The 23,537-nt window shown below is 38.5% G+C and overlaps 1 long non-coding RNA gene across 1 annotated transcript in view; it reads left to right on the top strand.

Annotated features, from left to right (window-relative positions):
• The window catches only part of LOC138906400 (uncharacterized), a 32,013-nt gene extending 9,459 nt beyond the window's left edge, over positions 1–22,554 (top strand). The window contains exons 2-4 of the long non-coding RNA XR_011413739.1: positions 21,534–21,648; positions 21,821–21,868; positions 22,379–22,554. This is a non-coding gene — a long non-coding RNA (uncharacterized lncRNA). The remainder of the gene's footprint in view (positions 1–21,533; positions 21,649–21,820; positions 21,869–22,378) is intronic.
• The last annotated feature ends 983 nt before the right edge of the window (positions 22,555–23,537 follow it).

The following is a 23,537-nucleotide window of genomic DNA, read 5'->3' as shown; positions in this document are numbered from 1 at the left end:
ATGCTGCCCAGGGATTTGTTCTTCGCGTTCGCGACCCTTCCCTCTCGTTCGCGATGAACAAATTCTCCAACAACCATTTTCAAACTCTTCTCCGATAGCCTCTAGTATAATGGTCATAACTCTTTGTACTAAACTCCAAATGACAAATGGTTTAACTTTCTGGAAACTAGACTCACAGGGCTATAACTTTCATTTGTTGCTCAGCTCCTCATTCCTTATATATTGCGAGATATAAGCTTCTAAAGTCAGCCCTGTGCAACAGAGATTTCCAAACCCTTCCTGGACAGCCTGTAGTGTATCCACTATAACCTTTGGTACACAACTCCAAATGACAAATGGTTTACCTTTCTGAAAACTAGACACAAAGAGATACAACTTTCATTTTTGGATCATCTCCAAATTCCTTATATATTGCAAGATATGAGCCTCTAACATCAGACTATTGCAATAGAGATTTCCTTCTTCGCGAACGTGAGAGTCTCTTCGCGAAAGCGAAGAACAAAATCCCAGAAGTCAAATCCTTCTTCGCGAACGCGAGAGGCTCCTCGCGAACGCGAAGAACAACACCAAATATCAGCAAATCAGCATCCAAAGTAGCCCAAAATGATCTGAAACACACCCGAGGTCCTCGGGACCTCAACCAAATATACCAAAGCATCCCATAATATCCTACGAACTTAGTCGAACCTTCAAATCACCTTCAATAACACCAAAAACTCGAATTACATGGATTCAAGCCTAATGAACTTAGAAATTTTTGAATTCCACAAATGACGTCGAAACCTCCCAAACCACGTCCGAATGACCTCAAATTTTGCACACAATCAGAAATGGCACAACGAAGCTATTCCAATTTTCATAATCGGATTCCGACCCCGATATCAAAAAGTCAACCCCCCTTTCAAACTTTCCAAAAATTCATCTTTCGCCATTTCAAGCCTAATGCCACTACAGACCTCCAGATAATTTTTTGGACATGCTCCTAAGTCCATAATCGCCATACAGAACTATTGACATCATCAAAATTCCATTCCGGAGCAATTTGCTCAAAAGTCAACTCTCCGGTCCACTCTTTACATTTAAGCTTCTAAATAAGGATTGTTCTTTTAATTTAATTCTGAATCTTCAGTAATTCAACTCGACCACACCCGCGGGTCATAATACATATTGCGAAACTGTTCGAGACCTTAATTCACTAAACGAGGCATTAATTCTTAAAACGACAAGTCGGGTCGTTACAGACTCAGTACGAGCAGTCGCGACCTCAGAGGCATTGTTATAAGTGTGATGATACTAGGCACATCAGGAGAGATTGTCCCAGACTTGGGAGGGATGGATTTCATCAGAGCACTCCAGCTACAAGCTTTATTCACGTTAATACTCCACGAGCACAATCAGCTAGAGGTGGAGGACAGGCGGGTAGTGGGCGCCTAAGAGGTGGAGTCCCGACCCGTTGATATAATCACTATGATTTGGCTGAGGCCGATACACCAGATGGTGTCGTTGCAGGTACGATCCTGATTTTGTTATAAAAGGATATTTTCCCTTAAGTTGATTCGGTTCTGAATATTGATGTGAGTCCTCATATTATGCCCCGCTTATGGGTGAGCTTCATAATTTTGTGACCCACTTATATGTTTATCCCTGTTGGGAGATTTGAAGATGTGAGCCCGTGTCTTTCATTTTTATTTTTGTGCATCATTGAGGGCTATAAGTCAAAAAATAATTTTTATTATTCATTACAGTGGGTTTAATGTGTCTCGAAATAATTGATTCCAATTTTATGAATTATATGCCCTACTGGTATGAGGGTTCATTATGTGTTATGAAAAAATATTTACGAAAATTTATTGAAAGGAAGAAAGAAAGGAAATTGAAATTTCAGTTGGCACAGTGTGCAAAATACTTGTGATTCGGAGTTAAGGACGAGGTCCTTGTGGTGAAATATTTATGAGTTTAAAATTCTCCCTTTGTGAAATTTAATTTGTACAATAATATTAATAGGGAGTCATGCCTGTTAGACTTATTTGATAATTCTTGTATATTGTCTGTGCATATTTAGCCATTTTCGTGTTGTAAATATTGAGTTTTAACCTATGAGATGAGTGCCCAGGTGGCGTTAAATGTGACTCATTGATCCGAGTAAGTAATCATAAGGTCTTCATGCCTCACATTCTGTTGTTAGTGTTGTAAAAATTCGAAATGAGGTGGTGGTTAATATGAGATTAATTGATGATGCTGAAATTAATTATGAACAGCTTTTAAGACCAGAGATGTGGTGATGAGCATACATATGATGTGCTTCATGTCCTGATATCATTATGATAATGCAATGCTTGTAATGCTGAGATTATTATTATTGATATATACCTTGTGGTGTTTTTGTTGGGTTGTGGATGTGTTGTTAGGAGTTGTTTTGGTGTTACTCTAGCAGGTGGATAGGCCCATTTACAGGGGAGACTCTGCCGAAATATTCTGAAAAATATGGGAATTAGTAAAATTTGGGGGATTGAGATGTGCGAAAGAAGAGATAAGTTATGTTGTGTATTTGAGGGCGAATGATCCTAAGCGGGGGAGAATGTAACACCCCAAAAAGAAATTTTGAAGTACTTCAACGCTATCAAGAAAGTTGATGTGTGTGTAGGCACGAGTTGCTATAGCCAGTTGTGACTAATATCGTGTGTTGTCGTGAAAATCAGGCCTTTTGAAAATGTTTGGAGTGTAAGAAATTGGTCTTAAAGTTTACAAATATGGATAAAAAAAATAATCTCAATCGAGATAGTATTGTCGGGCTCATCTCAAATGCGGTAACGTGGGATCAACCGTGAGTATATGTGTAAAAGTAAAAAAATTATCAATTCGGTAACCTCTGAATAATTCTTATCACGTTCGAGGACGGACGTTTGTTTAAGAGGTGGAGAATGAAACGACTCGACTTGTTGTTTTAAAAACTAACCCCACGTTCAGTGACTTAAGGTCTCGAGAAGCTTCGCAATATGTATTATGACCCGCGGGTGTAGTCAAGTTTGATTTATTGAAGATTCGGAATTTAATTAAAAGAACAATCCTTATTTAGAAGCTTAAATGGAAAGAGTTGACCGGAGAGTTGACTTTTAAGCAAACGACCTCGGAATAGAATTTTGATGATGTCAATAGCTTTGTATTGTGATTTCGGACTTCGGCGTATGTCCGGATTCGGATTTGGAAGTCCGTAGGACAATTCGACGCATTTTGGCGAAAGTTGAAAAATAGAAGATTTTTGGAAAGTCCTACAGAATGGTGAATTTTTGATAACGAGGTCGGATTTCGATTCCGTAAATGGGAATAACTCCATTACGTCAATAGTGACTTGTGTGCAAAATTTAAAGTCATTACGGATTGATTTGATACGTTTCAGCGTAAAATATAGAAGTTGGAAGATTTGAAAGCTCATAATTCAATTCGATGCGCGATTCGTAATTTCGTCATTGTTTGACATGGTTTGAAGCCTCGACTAAGTTCGTATTGTATTTTGGGACGTGTTGGTATATTTGGTTGAGGTTCCGAGGGCCTCGGATGGATTTCGGAAGGTTAACGGATCAATTCGGACATGAAGATAAGCTGCTGGAATTTCTGGGCAGCAACATAAACAGTGATTCGCAGAAGCATGAACAATGATCGCAGAAGAGTGAACAGTGCTCGCAGAAGCAGAGGCGGAGGCAGAAGCATGAACAGTGCCCGCCGATGTGTGAACAGTGCTCGCAGAAGCGAAACTTGACAGAATCATTAAGGACCAAAATTGGTCATTTTGCAATTTTTGTTTTGGATTTTTGGAGCTCGGATTTGGGCGAATCTGGAAGGATTTTTCTCAAGCTTGGTTGAGTTAAGTGTTCTATATCCTAAATTATTTATATTTCATGAATCCATGATTATATTCATCATTTAATTCGGATTTAAATGGAATAAATCAAGATTTTTGCAAAATCTTTCAAAAATAAAAATTTAAGATTTGGAGGTCGAGTTGTTATTGGAATTCGATAAAATTGGTATGGTTGAACTCATATCGAAATGGGTTTATGGATTTCATGAAAAATATGCCGGGTTCCGAGAGGCGGGTCCCGCGTTGACTTTTGTTGATTTTTGGAATAAATTTTTAAGTCTACGTATTATTATCCGGAATTATTTCCGATGAATTTTAATGAAGTTATACAATTAATTTGGATAGATTTGAATGGTTCGGAGGTCAATTAAAGCAAGAAGGCGATTTTGGAATATTAGCATAACTTCAATAAGGTAAGGGTCTTGGTTAACCTCGAGTGGGAGAAATACCCCTTAGGCATTGAGTATTATGTGCAAACTGTGTAATTGAAAACCATGTACGCGAGGTGACGAGTACGTACTTGGTTTATATGTGCAAATTTTGTTGATTAAAATCCTTAGACGCCCTTAGATGTTAAATTGGAACTTATTGACACTTATTAAATCCTCTATTTGTCATGCCTAGATCCTTGTTTGTTGAAATTATTTTATACGATGATTTGGTGTGATTGCCACCTTTATTTTTATGTGAAATATTATTTTGTTGAGTTGCTCACTCCCAGATATTTTGTTAAGATTTTGTGCACATTATGGTCGAGCCATGGGCTCCTTATTGTGGAAAATAATTTATTGTTGATTTCTGTGGTGTCACGACCCGAAATTCCCACCTTCGGACCGTGATGGCACCTAACATTTCACTTGCTGGGAAAGCCAACGTTAGAATAATATTATCCATTTTAAAACAATTTTTTTTAAATTTATTAATAATCAAATAAACAAATGCGGAAGTAAAGTCTGAAATGTAATGAATAATCCATAAAAAAAATAACGGTGTCTAAATACCATCCCAGAATTGTTGTTACAAGTACACGAGCTTCTAGAATAATACAAATAAAGGTCTGAATAAAATAAAGTTGTCTGGAAACAAACACACAACTAAAGTAAAGTAGACGGGGACTTCAGAACTGCGGACGCCGTGCAGTTATACCTCAAATCTCCTCTGGGTAACTGAAATCCGAGCAAGTTTATGGTACGCCGCTGGGACCAACTCCGAAATCTGCACAAGAAGTGCAGAGTGTAGTATCAGTACAACCGACCCCATGTACTGGTAAGTGCTGAGCCTAATCTCGACGAAGTAGTGACGAGGCTAAGGCGGGTCACTTACATTAACCTGTATGCAATATTAGTAACTTCAACAAATAATAGAAATAAATCAGGTAACGCATTTATAATAATTGAATCCAACTCAACAGTCATAACCAATTATCATTTCCATCAATTTTCGTTGAAGCGTGCAACCCGCCCTCACAATATATTCATATTCAATTCTGTTGTGGCGTGCAACCCGATCCTCCAATATATTAATTTACCAATTCTTATAGAAGAAATTACTCCAATGAATGCAACAATTAATATAATATTTTTAAGACAACAATCATACAATAATTATGATTTAATTATGAAACAAACAATGACAAATAGAAATTTATTAATGAAATCAAGGAGAAAATAGGCAGTTTAATGTTAAATATGCTAAATGTCAAGTAGCAATTAATACACATAAATCAAATAGCATGTAACAATTATTGCAGGAATTCAAGAATTAATATTTGTCAAAGAATAGGAAAGAAATAATTATTATAACGATTAATTCATGATTTAAAATAATTTATAATTTTTCAAGTAAATATGCAAACAATTAACTTGACGACGTATAGACACTCGTCATCTCGCCTATACGTCGTTCACATGCATTTCACATAACAAATAGTTTAAGGGTTCTATTCCCTCAAGTTAAGGTTAACCACGACACTTACCTCGCTTTGACAATTCCAATAATTTATTCTACCACAACTTTTCCTTTTGAATTTGTCTCCAAAAGCGTCAAATCTATTCACAAATAATTCGATATACTCAATACGAATCATAGGAATTAATTCCATATGAATTTACTAATTTTCCGGATAAAAATCTGAAATTTATTTAAATATTTGACAGTGGGATCCACGTCTCAAATCCCACAAAAACTTACAAAATCCGAACACCCGTTCCGATAAGAGTTCAACCACACAAAAATTACCAAATTCCGATGTCAAATGGACCCTCAAATCTTAAATTTTCGTTTTTGGAAGATTTTATAAAAACCTGATTTTTCTCCCAAAATTTCACGGATTCATAATATAAATGAGTATGGAATCATAAAATATAATAAATATAGGATAAGGAACACTTACCCCAATGTTTTCCCGTAAAGATCGCCCAAGAATCGCCTTACCCGAGCTCAAAAATGAAAAATGATTGATAATGGGACGAATCCCATTTTCCAGAACTTAAGTTCTGTTTTTTCGATTTTTACCCTTCGCGAACACGGTCAGTGCCTCGCGTTCGCGAAGCACATTTTTTGTGCTGCCAAAACTTTGCTCTTCGCGAACGCGAAGCCTTGCCAAATTTGGCCTTCGCGAACGCGATACACCCTATGTGAATGCGAAGCTTTATCGCTTGGTGCCCGGCCAGACCTCGCCTTCTACGCGAACGCGAACGCTTCCACGCGTTCGCGATGAACACTGCCCTCTTCCCTTCGCGAACGTGGTCCCCTCTTCGTGAACGCGAAGAGCAAGTTTCACCTACCTCAAGTTCCTCTTCGCGAATGCGAAGAAGGATACCAGACAGTGCATCAGAAAATTTTCCAACAGAGTTCCAAGTCCAAAATTCAACCGTTAACCATCTGAAACTCATCTGAGCCCTCGGGGTTTCAAATCAAACATGCATACAAGTCCAAAAAACTCATACGAACTTGCTCGCATGATCAAATCGCCAAAATAACACCTAGAACTACGAATTGAACCCCAAATTGAATGAAATTTTTAAGAAAACTTTAAAACATATATTTTCACAACCGGACGTCCGAATCACGTTAAATCAACTTCGTTTCTCACAAAATTCGGCAGACAAGTCATAAATATTATAGTGGAACTATACCGGGCTCTAGAACCAAATACTAACCCGGTGTCAATAAATCCAACATCACTAAATTCTTTAAAATCATTAGCTTTCAAACTTTTAATATTTTATCAAAATTCCATATCTCGGGCTAGGGACCTCGAAATTCGATTCCGAGCATACGCCCAAGTCTCAAATCACGATATGGACCTACCGGAACTGTCAAAATACTGATCCGAGTCCGTTTACTAAAAACGTTGACCAAAGTCAACTTAGTTGAGTTTTAAAGCTCTATTTCACATTTTAATCCATTTTCACATAAAAACTTTCCGAAAAATTATACGAACTGTGCATGCAAGTCGAGAGATGATAAATAGTGCTTTTCGATGTCTTAGAACATAGAATTATTTATTAAATTTAAAGATAATATTTTGGGTCATCACATTCTCCACCTCTAAAACAAACGTTCATCCTCGAACGGAGTTAGAAAAAGTACATGAGCTGGCGAATTAGTGTGGATATTTAATCCGTATGTCCGACTCGGACTCCCAGGTAGCTGCCTCTACCGGCTGACCTCTCCGTTGCATCCGAACTGAAGGATAACTCTTAGACCTCAATTGTCGGAACTGCCGGGCTAGAATAGCCACCGGCTCCTCCTCGTACGTCAAATCTTTGTCCAATTAGACTGAGCTGAAATCTAACACATGGGACGGATCACCATGATATTTCCGGAGCATAGACACATGGAACACCAGATGAACCGCTGATAAACTAGGTGCTAATGCAAGCCTGTAGGCTACTTCACCCACCCTTTCAAGAATTTCAAAGGGTCCAATATACCTAGGGCTCAACTTGCCCTTTTTTCCGAACTTCATTACACCTTTAATAGGTGAAACCCGGAGCAATACTCTTTCTCCAACCATGAATGCAATATCACGAATCTTACGGTCGGCATAACTCTTTTTCCTAAACTGAGTTGTGCGAAGTCGATCCTGAATAACCTTGACCTTATCCAAGGCATCCTGTACCAAATCAGTACCTAACAACCGAGCCTCTCCCGGTTCAAACCAGCCAACTGACGAATGGCATCGCCTTCCATATAATGCCTCATATGGAGCCATTTAAATGCTTGACTGGTAGCTATTATTATAAGCAAACTCCGCAAGAGGCAAGAACTGATCCCAAGAACCTCCAAAGTCTATAACATAAAGCGCGAAGCATATCTTCCAATATCTGAATGGTGCACTCTGACTGTCCGTCTGTCTGTGGATGAAATGCTGTACTCAACTCAACCCGCGTGCCCAACTCATGCTGTACAACCCTCCAGAAGTGTGAGGTAAACTGCATACCTCGATCTGATATAATAAACACGGGCACACCGTGAAGGCGGACAATCTCACGAATGTAAATTTTAGCTAACCTCTCTGAAGAATAGGTAACTGCCACTGGAATGAAATATGCTGACTTGGTCAACCTGTCCACAATGACCCAAATTGCGTCAAATTTTCTCTGAGTCCGTGGGAGCCCAACAACCAAATCCATAGTGATACACTCCCACTTCCACTCATGAATTTCTAACTTCTGAAGCAAACCACCAGGTCTATGATGCTCGTATTTAACTTGCTGACAATTCAGACACCGAGCTACATATGCAACTATATCCTTTTTCATTCTCCTCCACCAGTAATGTTGCCGCAAATCTCGATATATTTTGGCGGTACATGGATGAATAGAATACGTGGAACTGTGTGCCTCTTCAAGGATTAATTCACGAAGCCCATCAACATTATGCACACAAATACGACCCTGCATTCGCCGAACTCCATCTTCCCCCACAACAACATATTTAGCATCACCGTGTCGTACCGTGTCCTTAAGGACAAGTAAATGAGGATCATCATACTACCTCTCTCTGATGCACTCATATAAAGAAGACCGAGTGACTGTGCAAGCTAGAACCCGACTGGGTTCTGAAACATCTAACCTCACGAACTGATTAGCCAAAGTCTGAACATCTGCAACTAATGGCCTTTCACCAATCGGAATATACGCAAGACTGCCCATACTCACAGCTTTTCTACTCAAAGTATCGGCTACCACATTGGCCTTTCCGGGGTGATACAAAATAGTGATATCATAGTCTTTCAACAACTACAACCATCTTCTCTGCCTCAAATTAAGATCTTTTCTTTGAACAAATACTGAAGGCTACGATGATCAGTAAATACCTCACACGAGACACCGTAGAGGTAATGCCTCCAAATCTTCAGTGCATGAACAATGACTGCCAGTTCTAAATCATGAACAGGATAATTCTTCTCGTGAACTTTCAACTGCCGCGACGCATATGCAATTACCTTGCCATCTTGCATTAATACTGCACCAAGCCCAATGTAAGATGGGTCACAATATACCGTATATGATCTTGAACTTATGGGTAATACCAACACTGGTGTAGTAGTCAAAGCGGTCTTGAGCTTCTGAAAGCTCAACTCACACTCGTCTGACCATCTGAATGGGACACCTTTTTGGGTTAGTCTGGTCAATGAGCTTGCTATAGATGAAAACCCTTCCACGAACCGACGATAATAACCTGCCAAACCCAAGAAACTCCAGATCTCTGTAACTAAAGTAGGTCTAGGCCAATTCTAAACAACCTCAATCTTCTTAGGATCCACCTTTATGCCTTCTGCCGATACAACATGCCCCAAAAAGGCAACTGAGTCTAACCAAAACTCACATTTTGAAAATTTGGCATATAACTGATTATTCTTCAAGGTGTGAAGCACACTTCGAAGATGCTGCTCAGGTTCCTTTCGACTGCTGGAGTAAATCAAGATATCATCAATGAATACAATCACAAAAGAATCCAAATAAGGCTTGAACACCCGATTCATCAAATCCATAAATGCTACTGGGACATTTTTCAGCCTAAATGACATCACTAGGAATTCATAATGCCCATATCGAGTCTGAAAAGCTGTTTTAGGGACATCAGATGCCCTAATCTTCAACTGATGATAATCGGACCTCAAATCGATCTTCAAAAATACCTTGGCATCCTGAAGCTGATCAAATAAGTCATCAATTCTTGGCAGCGGATATTTGTTCTTAATAGTGGCCTTGTTCAACTGCCGATAATCTATACACATCCGCATAGAGCCATATTTCTTCTTTACAAACAATACTGGTGCACCCCAGGGCGAGACACTAGGTCTAATAAATCCCTGATCAAGAAAGTCTTGTAACTGCTCCTTCAATTCATTCAACTCCGGCGGGGCCATAAGGTATGGTGGAATAGAATTGGGTTGAGTGCCCGGAGCCAAATTAATACAGAAGTCAATATCCCTATCGGGTGGCATCCCCAGTAAATCTGCAGGAAATACTTCTGGAATTCACGAACAACTGGTACTGAGTCCATAGAAGGAACATCTGCACTAGGATTGCGAATATAAGCCAAATAGGCTAGACACCCTTTCTCTACCATACGCCGAGCTTTCATATAAGAAATAACCTTGCTGGCAGAATGGCCAGGAGTTCCTTTCCACTCTAACTGAAGTAACCCCGGCATGGATAGGGTTACTGTCTTGGCATGACAATCTAATATAGTATGATAAGGGGATAGCCAATCCATACCCAAGATGACATCAAAATCTACCATATCAAGAAGTAGAAGATCCACGCTAGTCTCAAGACTACCAATAGTAATCACACACAAATGATAGACATGATCCGCTACAATATAGCCTCCCACCGGTGTAGATACACATACAAAAGCACTCAGAGAATCACAAGACACAACCAAATATGAAGCAAAATAGGAGGCACATAAGAATAAGTAGATCCTGGATCAAATAGAACTGAAGCATCTCTATGGCAAACTGGATTAATAACTGTGATCATAGCATCAGATGACTCGGCCTCAGGCCTAGCTGGAAAAGCATAAAATCGGGGCTGGGCCCCACCACTCTGAACTGCGTCCCTAGGACAGCCTCTAACTGGCTGGCCTCCACCTCTAACGGCCTGAACTCCACCTCTAATGGCCTGACCTCTACCTCTAATGGCCTGAACTCCACCTCTAGCTACCTGACCCCTACCTCTAGTTGGCTGAGCAGGCGCTGTAGCAACCGGTACCGGTATAATGGCACGAGAATCCTGTCGAGATCTGTTACTTGCCAACCTAGGGCAATACCTCCTGATGTGACCAATGTTCCCACACTCATAACACCCATCCTGATGTCGTGGCTGCTGAAACTGAAGCTGACCCAAATGGGCCAGATAACCGCTGTAGTAACTCTGGAGTGGTGGTGCACTGATAGAAGTTGAATGTGCAGCGAATGCTGGCTGGCCATAGTAAGGCATAATAGGACCGTGACTCCCTGAAACACTGTGAGATGCATGAAGTGATGAATGAAATGGTCTGGGAGGATGACCCCTACCAAAATTACCCCTGCCTCCAGACGAGGCACCAATGAAACCACCGAACTGATGAGGCCTCTTATCAGACCTCTGCCCTCTCTCCTGTGCAAGAACCATCTCGATCCTGCTCGCGACATTAGCAGCCGCCTGAAAAGAAATCTCACTTCTGGTCTCCTTGGCCATCTGAAGCCTGATAGGGTGAGTGAGTCCCTCAATAAACCTCTTCACTCTCTCTCCCTCAATAGGTAGTAAAAGGAGAGCATGACGGGCCAAATCCACAAAACAGGACTCATACTGAGTAACAGTCATACTGCCCTGTTGTAGACGCTCAAATTGCTTGCGGAATTCCTCTATCAATGTGATAGGAAGGAACTTCTCCAGAAATAGCTGAGAGAACTGCTCCCAGGTAAGTGCAGGTGATCCAACTGGTCGGGTCAATATATAATCTCTCCACCACCTCTTGGAAGAACTCGTCATATGAAATACAGCAAAATCAACCCCATTGGTGTCACGACCCAAAATCCCACCACAGGCGTCGTGATGGCACCTAGTCTCTAAGACTAGGTAAGCCGATTTCAATTACCTTTTGAAGCCATTTTTTTTTGAATTAAATAAATAATCAAAACTGACAGCGGAACAAATATGAATATACAACCTCCCAAGACTGGTAGTACTGAGTCACGAACTCTAACTGAATACATAGAATGTTCACGAGGACCGAATATACAATACTGTTTGATTACAAGTTAACAGTACAATGAAATGAAAGGACTCCAAGGGACTGTGACGACCAAGTAGCTCTACCTTAAATCCTTACGATCCCGCTTTAACTCTACTCAAGTCCGTTATCTTCAATACCTGGCTCTGCACAAAATGTGCAGAAGTGTAGAGTGAGCACACCACAGCGGTGCCCAGTAAGTATCAAGACTAACCTCAATGGAGTAGAGACGAGATACAGTCAAGACACTCACTAGTCTAATAACATGTGCAATATAATATACAAAATAATAGGAAACAAATAATACCAAAGGAAGGATAAAACAACCAGTAATATGCACAACAGACAACAAGAATACCATTAATATCACTCAATAATTAATAAACACAATTACACCCAATTAAATCAAGCCCTTCAAATAAATATCTTTCACATAGTTCTTCCAGATAGCTCTCTTTCATATATAATTCTTTCAATAAATCTTTTCAAATACAATTTCCTCAAATAAATATCTTTCAAAATACAATTCTTTTATATAATACTTTCTAAGTAAAAATCCTTCCAAATAAATATTTTGAATATAATTCTTTCAATTAAAAAGTCACCATGTGACACCTCATTTCAAAATCATCAAAATACAGGTCTCAGCCCACTTTCATATTTTTCGTAAATACGGGTCTCGGCCCATTTTCATATTTCCATGGCACCTCGTGCCCATAATTGAATCATCATATTTGCCTGGCACCTCGTGCCCTCATTTCATATCACAACTGCACGGACAATTCACGTGCCAAATATCATTATCATTTCATCACAGCACCTCGTGCCCATATTTTATATCACAACTGTACGGACAATTCACGTGCCAATATCCCCATTTCATATCACAATTCACAGCACCTCGTGCCCATATTTCATTTTATAAACCGCCTAGCAATAGCCACAGGCTCCCAATTTCAACATAAATAGATTATTATCAATTTACTAACAACAAGACAAGTTGCATAAGGTATAAAAATAAACACAAAAAAATTACAACATCACATGAAAATTGTCAACACCACAACCCCACATCATCACATATCATCCCTGACAATAGCCATCCTTATCGCTCCTATTGCCACCCTTATCGCTCCGCCCAGACAATATCAATAGCCACCCTTATCGCTCTTATTGCCACCCTTATCGCTCCTATAGCCACCCTTATCGCTCCGCCCAGACAATATCAATAGGCAACAAAAACAACAGTGAAATGCCACCCTTATAACCACATAATATCAACTGTGAAATGCCACCCTTATCTCCCCAAAATAACAACTCACATAACACAACAATTTACACGGGAAATTATCACAACAACATAACAAAAATCAATTCATATCACAATTTGCCCAATGGCCCCAACCAAATTTCAAAGCTACAACCAAGTCAATTAATTTTACAGCAAATAGCCGAATGCTCCACGCAATGTGTACAACACCCAAAAACAATCAATAGAGATAGAAATTACTCAACATAAAGCAAAGTCTTCATAAAAGATTAAATTTTCAATAATTATATAAGCACATCTTCTTAAGCTCATTTAATTAATTATTTGCAAAGGGAAAAATCCAAAATGAAATTAAATTCCAATAATTATCAAACCAGCAAATTCACGAAATTTCATAAATAATCAGATAACAATCACATCACATTGTCATATAACAACAGAGTCAACAACAAGGGTTTAGGCACGACAAGTAGATGATTAAATATATGCCAACAATTATCCAATTTACTACACAATATGCTCAAGACTTTAACTCAATACAATTTGCACATATAAACCAAGTACGTACTCGTCAACTCGCGTACATGGTTTTTAATTACCCAAGTTGCACATAAGACTCAATGCCTAAGGGAAATTTCCCCCACTCGAGGTTAAGCAAGACACTTACATCTTTGAAGTTATGCCGATATTCCAAAATCGTCTTCTTTCTTGAAATGACCTCCGGGCCGTTCAAATCTATCCAAATTAATTGTATAACTTTATTAAAATTCATCGGAAACAATTCCGGATAATAATACGTCGACTTAAAAATTTATTCCAAAAAGTCAACAAAAGTCAACGCGAGACCCGCCTCTCGGAACCCGACAAATTTCTCATGAAATCCGAACACTCATTCCGATACGAGTTCAACCATACCAATTTTATCGAATTCCAATAATAACTCGACTTCCAAATCTTAAATTTTCGTTTTTGGAAGATTTTACAAAAACCTTGATTTTTCCTCCATTAAATCCGAATTAAATGATGGATTCAAAGACATAATAATGGAAATTAATCAAAACTGGATAAGAATCACTTGCCCCAAACACCCACGCAAGAATCTCTCCAAAAATCGCCTTCTACCGAGCTCCAAATTAGATTTTGAGTTATGAACTCTAACCCCCGTTTTTGGGACTTTTAATTCTGTCCAGATATGCATTCTTCGCGTTCACGACCATTGCTTCGCGTTCGCGAAAGCCAAAAACTCGCTGCCTCAATTTCTTCTTCGCGTTCGCGTTACCAGTGTCGCGTTCACGAAGGCCTGCCATGCATATCATCGCGTTCGCGTTCAAGCTCTCGCGTTTGCGATGCACTCAGGTCCTACTGCTTCGCGTTCGCGATTGAAGCTTCGCGGTTCGCGAAGGCTGATCACTCCAGGCCCAGTCCCCCCCTTCCTTCTATGCCTTCGTGACTGGCCTCTCACGTTCGCATAGGTTCTTCAGGCATACCTTCGTGTTCGCGAAGGCTAAATCCCAGCAGCCTCAAAATTCTTCTTCGCATTCACGTGACTCTCTTCGCGTTCGCGAAGAAGGAAGTCAGATACTAGATACATCAATTCCGAAACAACCCGAAATGATCCAAAACCACACCCGAGGCCCCCAGGACCTCAACCAAATACACCAACAAGTCCTAAAACATCATACGAACTTAGTCGAATTCTCAAATCACCTCAAACAACATCAAAACGAAGAATCACACCCCAAATCAAAATCTATGAACTTTAAACTTTCAAATTCTATAACTTGTGCTGAAACACATCAAATCAATCCGGAATGACTTCAAATTTTGCAGGCAAGTCCCAAATAACATAACGGAACTGTTCCAACTCTCGGAATCGCATTCCGACCCCAATATCAAAAAGTCAACCCCCCCGATCAAACTTCCCAAAAATTTAACTTTCGCCTTTTCAAGACTAAATTGGCTACAGACCTCAGATTCATAGTCCGGACACGCTCCTAAGTCTAAAATCACCCAACGGAGCTAACGAAACTGACATAACTCTATTCTGAAGTCGTCTTCATACAGTTTCGACTATGATAAAAATTCTAAGGCTTAAGCTTCTATCTCAGGGACTAAGTGTACCAAATCTCTCTGAATCATCCATATATCAAACTCGACCACACACACGGGTCATAATACATATTGCGAGGCTGCTCGAGACCTTAAGTCACTGAAGGGGACATAAATTCTTAAAACGACAAGTCGGGTCGTTACAATTGGTCTCAACTATACCCATGTTCCGCAGCATCTCGTGGCAGCATTCAATATAATCATTTGGGTCCTCGTAAGGTGTAACACTGAACTGGAAAAAGCTTAGTAAACTTATCCAGTCTCAATAAGGCCTCAAAAGACATGGCAGGCCTATCACCAGTCTGTGCCGCAATAACTAGCTGAACTACCCCAACTGGCGGGGCTGCTGGAGCCTGATTCTAGGGAGCCATCTGCTCTGGAGCGGGAGTAGTGGGAATTTATGCTCCTCCCCCAGCCTGTGAGATGGCTGGTGCCACTGGAAATGTACCATTCTGGGCCACGCCCTCCATAAGACTCACCAAACGGACTAGAGCTTCCTGAAGCACTGGAGTAGCTATGAATCCTTTTGGGACCTGAACTGGTCCAGCTGGTACATTCTGAACTGGAACCTCCTCTTGAAGGTCCACCTGAGGTTCTACAACAGATGCAGCTGCTCGAGCTCTGGACTGAGCTCTACCTCGGCCTTTGCCTCGACCTCTAGCATGACCTCGGGCTCTACCCCTACCCCTAGCCATAGTTGCCATCGGGGGATCTGGTCCGTGTCCATTGGTAGAGGTATTACGTGTTCTCACTATCTGCAAGAGAATAAGAGTAGAATAGTTCAATCATCGATGATGGAATAAAATCGCTCGACGGAATAAGAAAGAATTGATATTGTTCCTAAACTTCATAGCCTCGGAGAGATAAGTACAGACGTCTCCATACTGATCCTTCAGACTCTACTAAGCTTGCTCGTGACTCGTGAGACTTATGTAACCTAGTGCTCTGATACCAACTGTCACGACCCGAAATTCCCACCTTCGGACCGTGATGGCGCCTAACATTTCACTTGCTAGGCAAGCCAACGTTAGAATAATATTATCCATTTTAAAATATTTTTTAAAAAATTTATTAATAATCAAAAAAACAAATGCGAAAGTAAAGTCTGGAATGTAATGAATAATCAATAAAAAACAACAACGGTATCTAAATACCATCCCAGAATTGGTGTCACAAGTGCACGAGCTTCTAGAATAATACAAAAAAAAGTCTGAATAAAATAAAGATGTCTGGAAACAAACACACAGCTAAAGTAAAGTAGACGGGGACTTCAGAACTGCGGACGTCGTGCAGTTATACCTCAAGTCTCCTCTGGGTAGCTGAAATCCGAGCAAGTCTATGGTACGCCGCTGGGACCAGCTCCAAAATCTGCACAAGAAGTGCAGAGTGTAGTATCAGTACAACCGACCCCATGTACTGGTAAGTGCTGAGCCTAACTTCGACAAAGTAGTGATGAGGCTAAGGCGGGGCACTTACATTAACCTGACACAATGTTAGTAACAACAACAAATAATAGAAATAAATCAGGTAACACATTTATAATAATTGAAGCCAACTCAGAAATCATAACCAATTATCATTTCCATCAATTTCCGTTGCAGCGTGCAACCCGCTCTCACAATATATTCATATTCAATTTTGTTGCGCCGTGCAACCCGATCCTCCAATATATTCATTTCAATCAATTCTGTTAGGGTGTGCAACCCGATCCTCCAATATATATATATCGACTTTTAAATAAGTCTGTTGCGGCGTGCAACCCGATTCTCCAATATGGACTTTTAATAAGTCTGTTGCGGCGTGCAACCCGATCCTCCAATATGGACTTTTAATAAGTCTGTTGCGGCGTGCAACTCGATCCTCCAATATATTCATTCCAATAAATTCTGTTACGGCGTGCAACCCGATCCTCCAATAAATTAATTTACCAATTCTTATAGAAGAAATTACTCCAATGAATGCAACAATTAATATAAAGTTTTTAAGACAACAAGCATACAATAATTATGATTTAATTATGAAACAAACAATGACAAATAGCAATTTATTAATAAAATCAGGGAGAAAATAGGTAGTTTAATGCTAAATATGTTAAATGCCAAGTAGCAATTAATATACGTAAATCAAATAGTATGTAACAATTATTGCAGGAATTCAAGAATTAATATTTGTCAAAGAATAGGAAAGAAACAATTATTATAACGATTAATTCATGATTTAAAATAATTTATGATTTTTCAAGTAAATATACAAACAATTAATTTGACGACGTATAGACACTCGTCACCTCGCCTATACGTCGTTCACATGCATTTCACATAACAAATAGTTTAAGGGTTCTATTCCCTCAAGTCAAGGTTAACCACGACACTTACCTCGCTTTGCAAATTCAAATAATTTATTCGACCACAACTTTTCCTTTTGAATTTATCTCCAAAAGCGTCAAATTTATTCACAAACAATTCGATATACTCAATACGAATCATAGGAATTAATTCCACATGAATTTACTAATTTTTCGGATAAAAATCTGAAATTCATTTAAATATTCGATAGTGGGACCCACGTCTCAAATCTTAAAAAAACTTATGAAATCCGAACACTCGTTCCGATACGAGTTCAACCATATAAAAATTACCAAATTTCGATGTCAAATGGACCCTCAAATCTTAAATTTTTATTTTTGGAAGATTTTATAAAAATCTAATTTTTCTCCCAAACTTTCACGGATTCATGATATAAATGAGTATGGAACCATGAAATATAATCAATATAGGATAAGAAATACTTACCTCAATATTTTTCCGTGAAAGTCGCCCAAGAATCGCCTTACCCGAGCTCAAAAATGAAAAATGATTAAAAATGGGACGAATCACATTTTCCAAAACTTAAGTTGTGTTTTTTCGATTTTTACCCTTTGCGAACGCGGTCAGTGCCTCGCGTTCGCGAAGCACATTTTTGTGCTGCCAAAACTTTTCTCTTCACGAACGTGAAGGCAATCTCGCGAACGTGAAGCCTTGCCAAATTTGGCCTTCGCGAACGCGATACACCCTACGCGAACGCGAAGCTTTATCGCTTGGTGCCCGACCAAGCCTCGCCTTCTACGCGAACGCGAACGCTTTCACGCGTTCGCGATGAATACTGCCCTCTTCCCTTCGCGAACGCGGTGCCCTCTTCGTGAACGCGAAGAGCAATTTTCACCTACCTCAAGTTCCTCTTCGCGAACACGATTCCTCTATCGCGAACGCGAAGAAGGATACCAGACAGTGCATCAGAAAATTTTCCAGTAGAGTTCCAAGTCCAAAATTCAACCCGTTAACTATCCGAAACTCACCCGAGCCCTCGGGGTTTCAAACCAAGCATGCACACAAGTCCAAAAACCTCATACGAATTTGCTCGCACGATCAAATGGCCAAAATAATACCTAGAACTATGAATTGAACTCCAAATTGAATGTAATTTTCAAGAAAACTTTAAAATTTATATTTTCACAATCGGATGACCGAATCACGTCAAATCAACTCCGTTTCTCACCAAATTTGGCAGACAAGTCATAAATATTATAGTGGACCTATACCAGGCATCAGAACCAAAATACAGACCCGGTGTCAATAAATCCAACATCAGTAAATTCTTAAAAATCATTAGCTTTCAAACTTTTAATTTTTTATCAAAATTCCATATCTCGGGCTAGGGACCTTGGAATTTGATTCCGGGCATACGCCCAAGTTTCAAATCACAATATGGACCTACCAAAATTTTCAAAACACTGATCCGAGTCCGTTTGCTAAAAACGTTGACCAAAGTCAACTCAGTTGAGTTTTAAAGTTCTATTTCACATTTTAATCCATTTTTCACATAAAAACTTTCCAAAAAATTATACGGACTGCGCACGTAAGTCGAAGGATGATAAATAGTTCTTTTCGAGGTTTTAGAACACAGAATTATTTATTAAAATTAAAGATGACATTTTGGGTCATCACATGTGGCAAGTTGTAATATTTGGGCACTTGATGTACAATTTGTGATATGTTGTAAGATTTGAGAACTTGATGTGCAATTTGTGATATGTTGTAAGATTTGAGCACTTGATGTGCAATTTGTGATATGTTGTAAGATTTGAGCACTTGATGTGCAATTTATGATATGTTGTAATATTTGGGCACTTGAGATACAAGTTGTATTATGTTGTGATATTTGGGCACGTGAGGTGCGATTTATGAAATATTGTGATGTTGAAACGCATGCGGTGAGATAAGGGTGGCTTGAAACACGTGTCTAGTAGGGAAACTACTAGAAGTCATGCGGTGATATAAGGTCAGGGTGTTGAAACGCATGCGGTGAGATACGAGTGGCTTGAAACGCGTGGCTAGTAGGGGAACTACTAGAAGTCATGCGGTGTGATAAGGGTAGCTAAAATGCGGGATGCTATTTCGAAAAAAATGATTTCTTTAAAATTAAATGTGAAGGCTCCCACGGTGATATAAGAAAATGAGATATTGTGAATTTATTTATGATTTGGGACTACGAGGCGGTACCTTGGGAGTGCCCTGTTGATATTTCTTTATTTATGTTCTTGTCTTGGGTGATTTTGTTTCATTTAATATGTAAATTCTTGTCTTCTTCCGTGATGTACTAGTTGACTTTATTATTATGTGTTTTGTGCTCCTGGTTATATTGTGTTGGCTTTGGCTTTTTAGCACGTGACTCTGATAAAGTATATTTCTGGTTTTTCTTACTGATTTTCGATGATTGAGTTGATTTAAATAAAAGAAATTATTATATTTTAAATTAAATAATTTTACATCCAAATTAGTAGTTAACTGCCACTTTAATTTAAGTGTAAATGTTATTTTCTTCACCCAAATAATTTCTAAAATAAATTCATTTCTTTGTTGATTTCTTACTTGATTTAAAAATTATAAACTTACTTTATTAAAAATAAATTGATCATGCGGATCTTTTATACATTTATTATTGACACGTGAGTTGTCCGTGTGGTTGTGATAGAAATATGGGCACGAGGTGACGTGGAAAATATGAAAGTGGGCTGAGATCCGTAATTTGTTTTAAGATTATGAAATGAGGTATCACATGGTGACTTCTTAATTGAAAGAATTATATTCAAAATATTTATTTAGAAGGATTTTTACTTAGAAAGTATTATATAAAAGAATTATATTTGAAAGATATTTATTTGAGCAAATTATATTTAAAAAGATTTATTGAAAGAATTATATTTGAAAGATAATTAATTGAGAAAATTATATTTGAAAGAGAGTTATTTGAAAGAATTATATGTGAAAGACATTTATTTGATGATCTTGATTTAATTGGGTGTACTTGTATTTATTATTTGTTGATCGATATTAATGATATTCTTGTTATCTTGTTGTGCATAACATTGGTTGTTTTATGTTGCCCTTATTGTTATTTGTGTCTTATTATTTTATATATTATATTGCACATGTTATTATACTAGTGAGTGTCTTGACTGTACCTCGTCTCTACTCCACTGAGGTTAGTCTTGATACTTACTGGGTACCGACCGTGGTGTACTCATACTACACTTTTGCATATTTTTGTGTAGAGCCAGGTATTGGAGATATCGGACTTGAGCAGAGTTAAAGCGAGATCGTAAGGATTCAAGGTAGAGCTGCTTGGTCGTCGCAGTCCCTTGGAGTCTTTTCATTTCATTGTACTGTTAAATTTTAATCAAAGAGTATTGTATATTCGGTCCTCGTGATCATTCCACGTATTCAGTTAGAGTTTATGACTCAATACTACCAGTCTTGGGAGGTTGTACATTCATATTTGTTCCGCTGTTAGTTTTGATTACATGTTTAATTAAAAAAAATGGCTTCAAAATGTACTTGAAATCGCCTGTGGTGGAATTTTGGATCGTGACAAGCTCAGAATTTCTTTTTTGTTTTGTTACCTTTTAGTTTTTTTTTTAATTCTTTTTATTCAATTATCATAAGTCCAGACATAATTTTGAGCAAGTTCATCACTGCATACCTTTTAGTTGGACTCTCACTATTTGGTATTTTTTGTGCGCAGATTGGTCAGGATTTGGAAGAAGATCCAAGGTTAAAAGCTATGACGAAAGAGTGGTTTGAAGGCAAGGATTGTCTTGATATTGGCTGTAATAGTGGAGTGATCACAATTGCCATTGGTAAAAGTTTCTTAATTGCATATATGTTTCTGAATTGGGATTTCTCCTTAATGTTTAGTCGCATGTGGGGTTTTTGCTTGATATCTCTGCTAACATTGTCCACCAATAGAGGTTACACATTTCCCTTTTCTTTTGTCTGTTGTTAATATGAGTTATCCTTTTTTGACTACAGCACAAAAGTTTAGCTGCCGAAGCATCCTTGGAATTGACATTGATGGTGGTAAGTATTTGAACTTTTCATTTGGTCTACACATTTGGTTCACATATAGTTGATTATGGCAGGAAGAAATCACGAACTAATTAAGATGCCAACAAATTGTCATGCAATTTGTGAACTGCACAAATGTTACTTTCATGGATCAGTCTTTATTAGAGACTAGCTGAACGGGAATATGTTAGTATTTGATTTTGGACCCACATAGTACATTTTGTTGATTTTTCCAGTGCAATTGGATGGACCAAACAATTGTTTTGTGCAGTGATAGTAATGTGCGGTTGGTCGGATTGTTGTGTCACACTGTCGCTCTTTAATTTCTTTTCCTTCTTATTATTGTATAAATTTGGCCTCGAGATCTCTTTTGCGACTTATTGCCCTAGTTGCCGATAATATCATATTCTAATTATCCATATAGGCATCTTAAGTAATGTGTGATCTGATGGATTTAGCATTTGACTTTGAGCTGCTAGGATGTAGTTTATAACTTTTATTCTCTCTTTTCACCTCTTCCAGCAAGAGTTAATGATGCCTATTGAACTCTCAGGAGAAAAGTGAAGAGTATTAGAACAGTGCCTGCAGGGGGTGACAAATTAGAAGAATCAAATACTGTAAATTGTTTAAAAGACCCTGTAGTAGAGTCACTTAATAAAAGGGCAAAGAATGATTGTACAACACCTCATCATTTGCAAGAGGGAGATTTTTTTGACAGTCTCCTTCAAGAAAGGAGATTTTATTCAGAATCTGCATCCAAAAACAATACATCTTATGATACAATTATTTGGTAAGTTTTCTTTTTCTTTAACGTCATCTTCCCTGTATGGTTCAAGAGATGTGAAATCTTTTAGTCAATTGCAATCCTTCTGTGAAAAGGTACCCAAGATGTTATATTGTTGGAACTTGTGTTTCCTTTTCAAAATCACCCAAAATTTTATTCTAAAGGTGCACTTCTTTTGGGGTAGAGGCAAATTATGTAAGTAGAACAAGATGATAAAAGAACAATGCAAAAGCTTAAAGAGTTTATTAGCTGGAGAATGTTTTCTGTTTCGTTACCCTACATCCAACTTTGACCAGTCCTAGGTGAGTATGATTTGGGTGGATTCTGTTTTCCTTGTTTTCCTTTAGCTCTAGTCCTATCTGACACCACAAAGACACGGTTAAAAGAGGGGAACAAAGAAACTTTTATGGACTCTCATGCTTATGAATATCATTTTTATTTTGAGAAAGGAAATATTTATATTCATCAGCACTCAAAATAGGGCTGCTCTATAATATTTACTAGTACAGAACCTCTGTGAGATTTACAGCGAGTCAAAAAAGTCTAGTCCTGATTCTGCATCACCTACCAATTGTTCTTTAAACCAAAAATGAAAAAGAGAAATGCATGAATCTTGATTTTCAAGTATGTTTACCGGAAAAATCGGATAACGTTAGATTTGTGTATGATTTTAAGGATATCCGATACAATTCGATATAAATCGCGTAGAGAAATAGAAATATGTGTATTGTTGGCTGTGAGAATGAAAATAATAAACAAAAAAAAAAAATAAGTAAAAAACATAAGGGGATAACTATCAATATAAGAAGTGATCTTCCTTCCTCCCCTCTTTTCTTCCTTTTTTTTTGGCTTACAAGGATTTCCCCTTTTATAGAAGAGGGTTATTATAAAAAATAA

This window comes from Nicotiana tomentosiformis, chromosome 2, assembly GCF_000390325.3.
Source record: "Nicotiana tomentosiformis chromosome 2, ASM39032v3, whole genome shotgun sequence".
NCBI classification, from domain to species: domain Eukaryota; kingdom Viridiplantae; phylum Streptophyta; class Magnoliopsida; order Solanales; family Solanaceae; genus Nicotiana; species Nicotiana tomentosiformis.
This window is presented reverse-complemented; position numbering and strand designations above follow the sequence as displayed.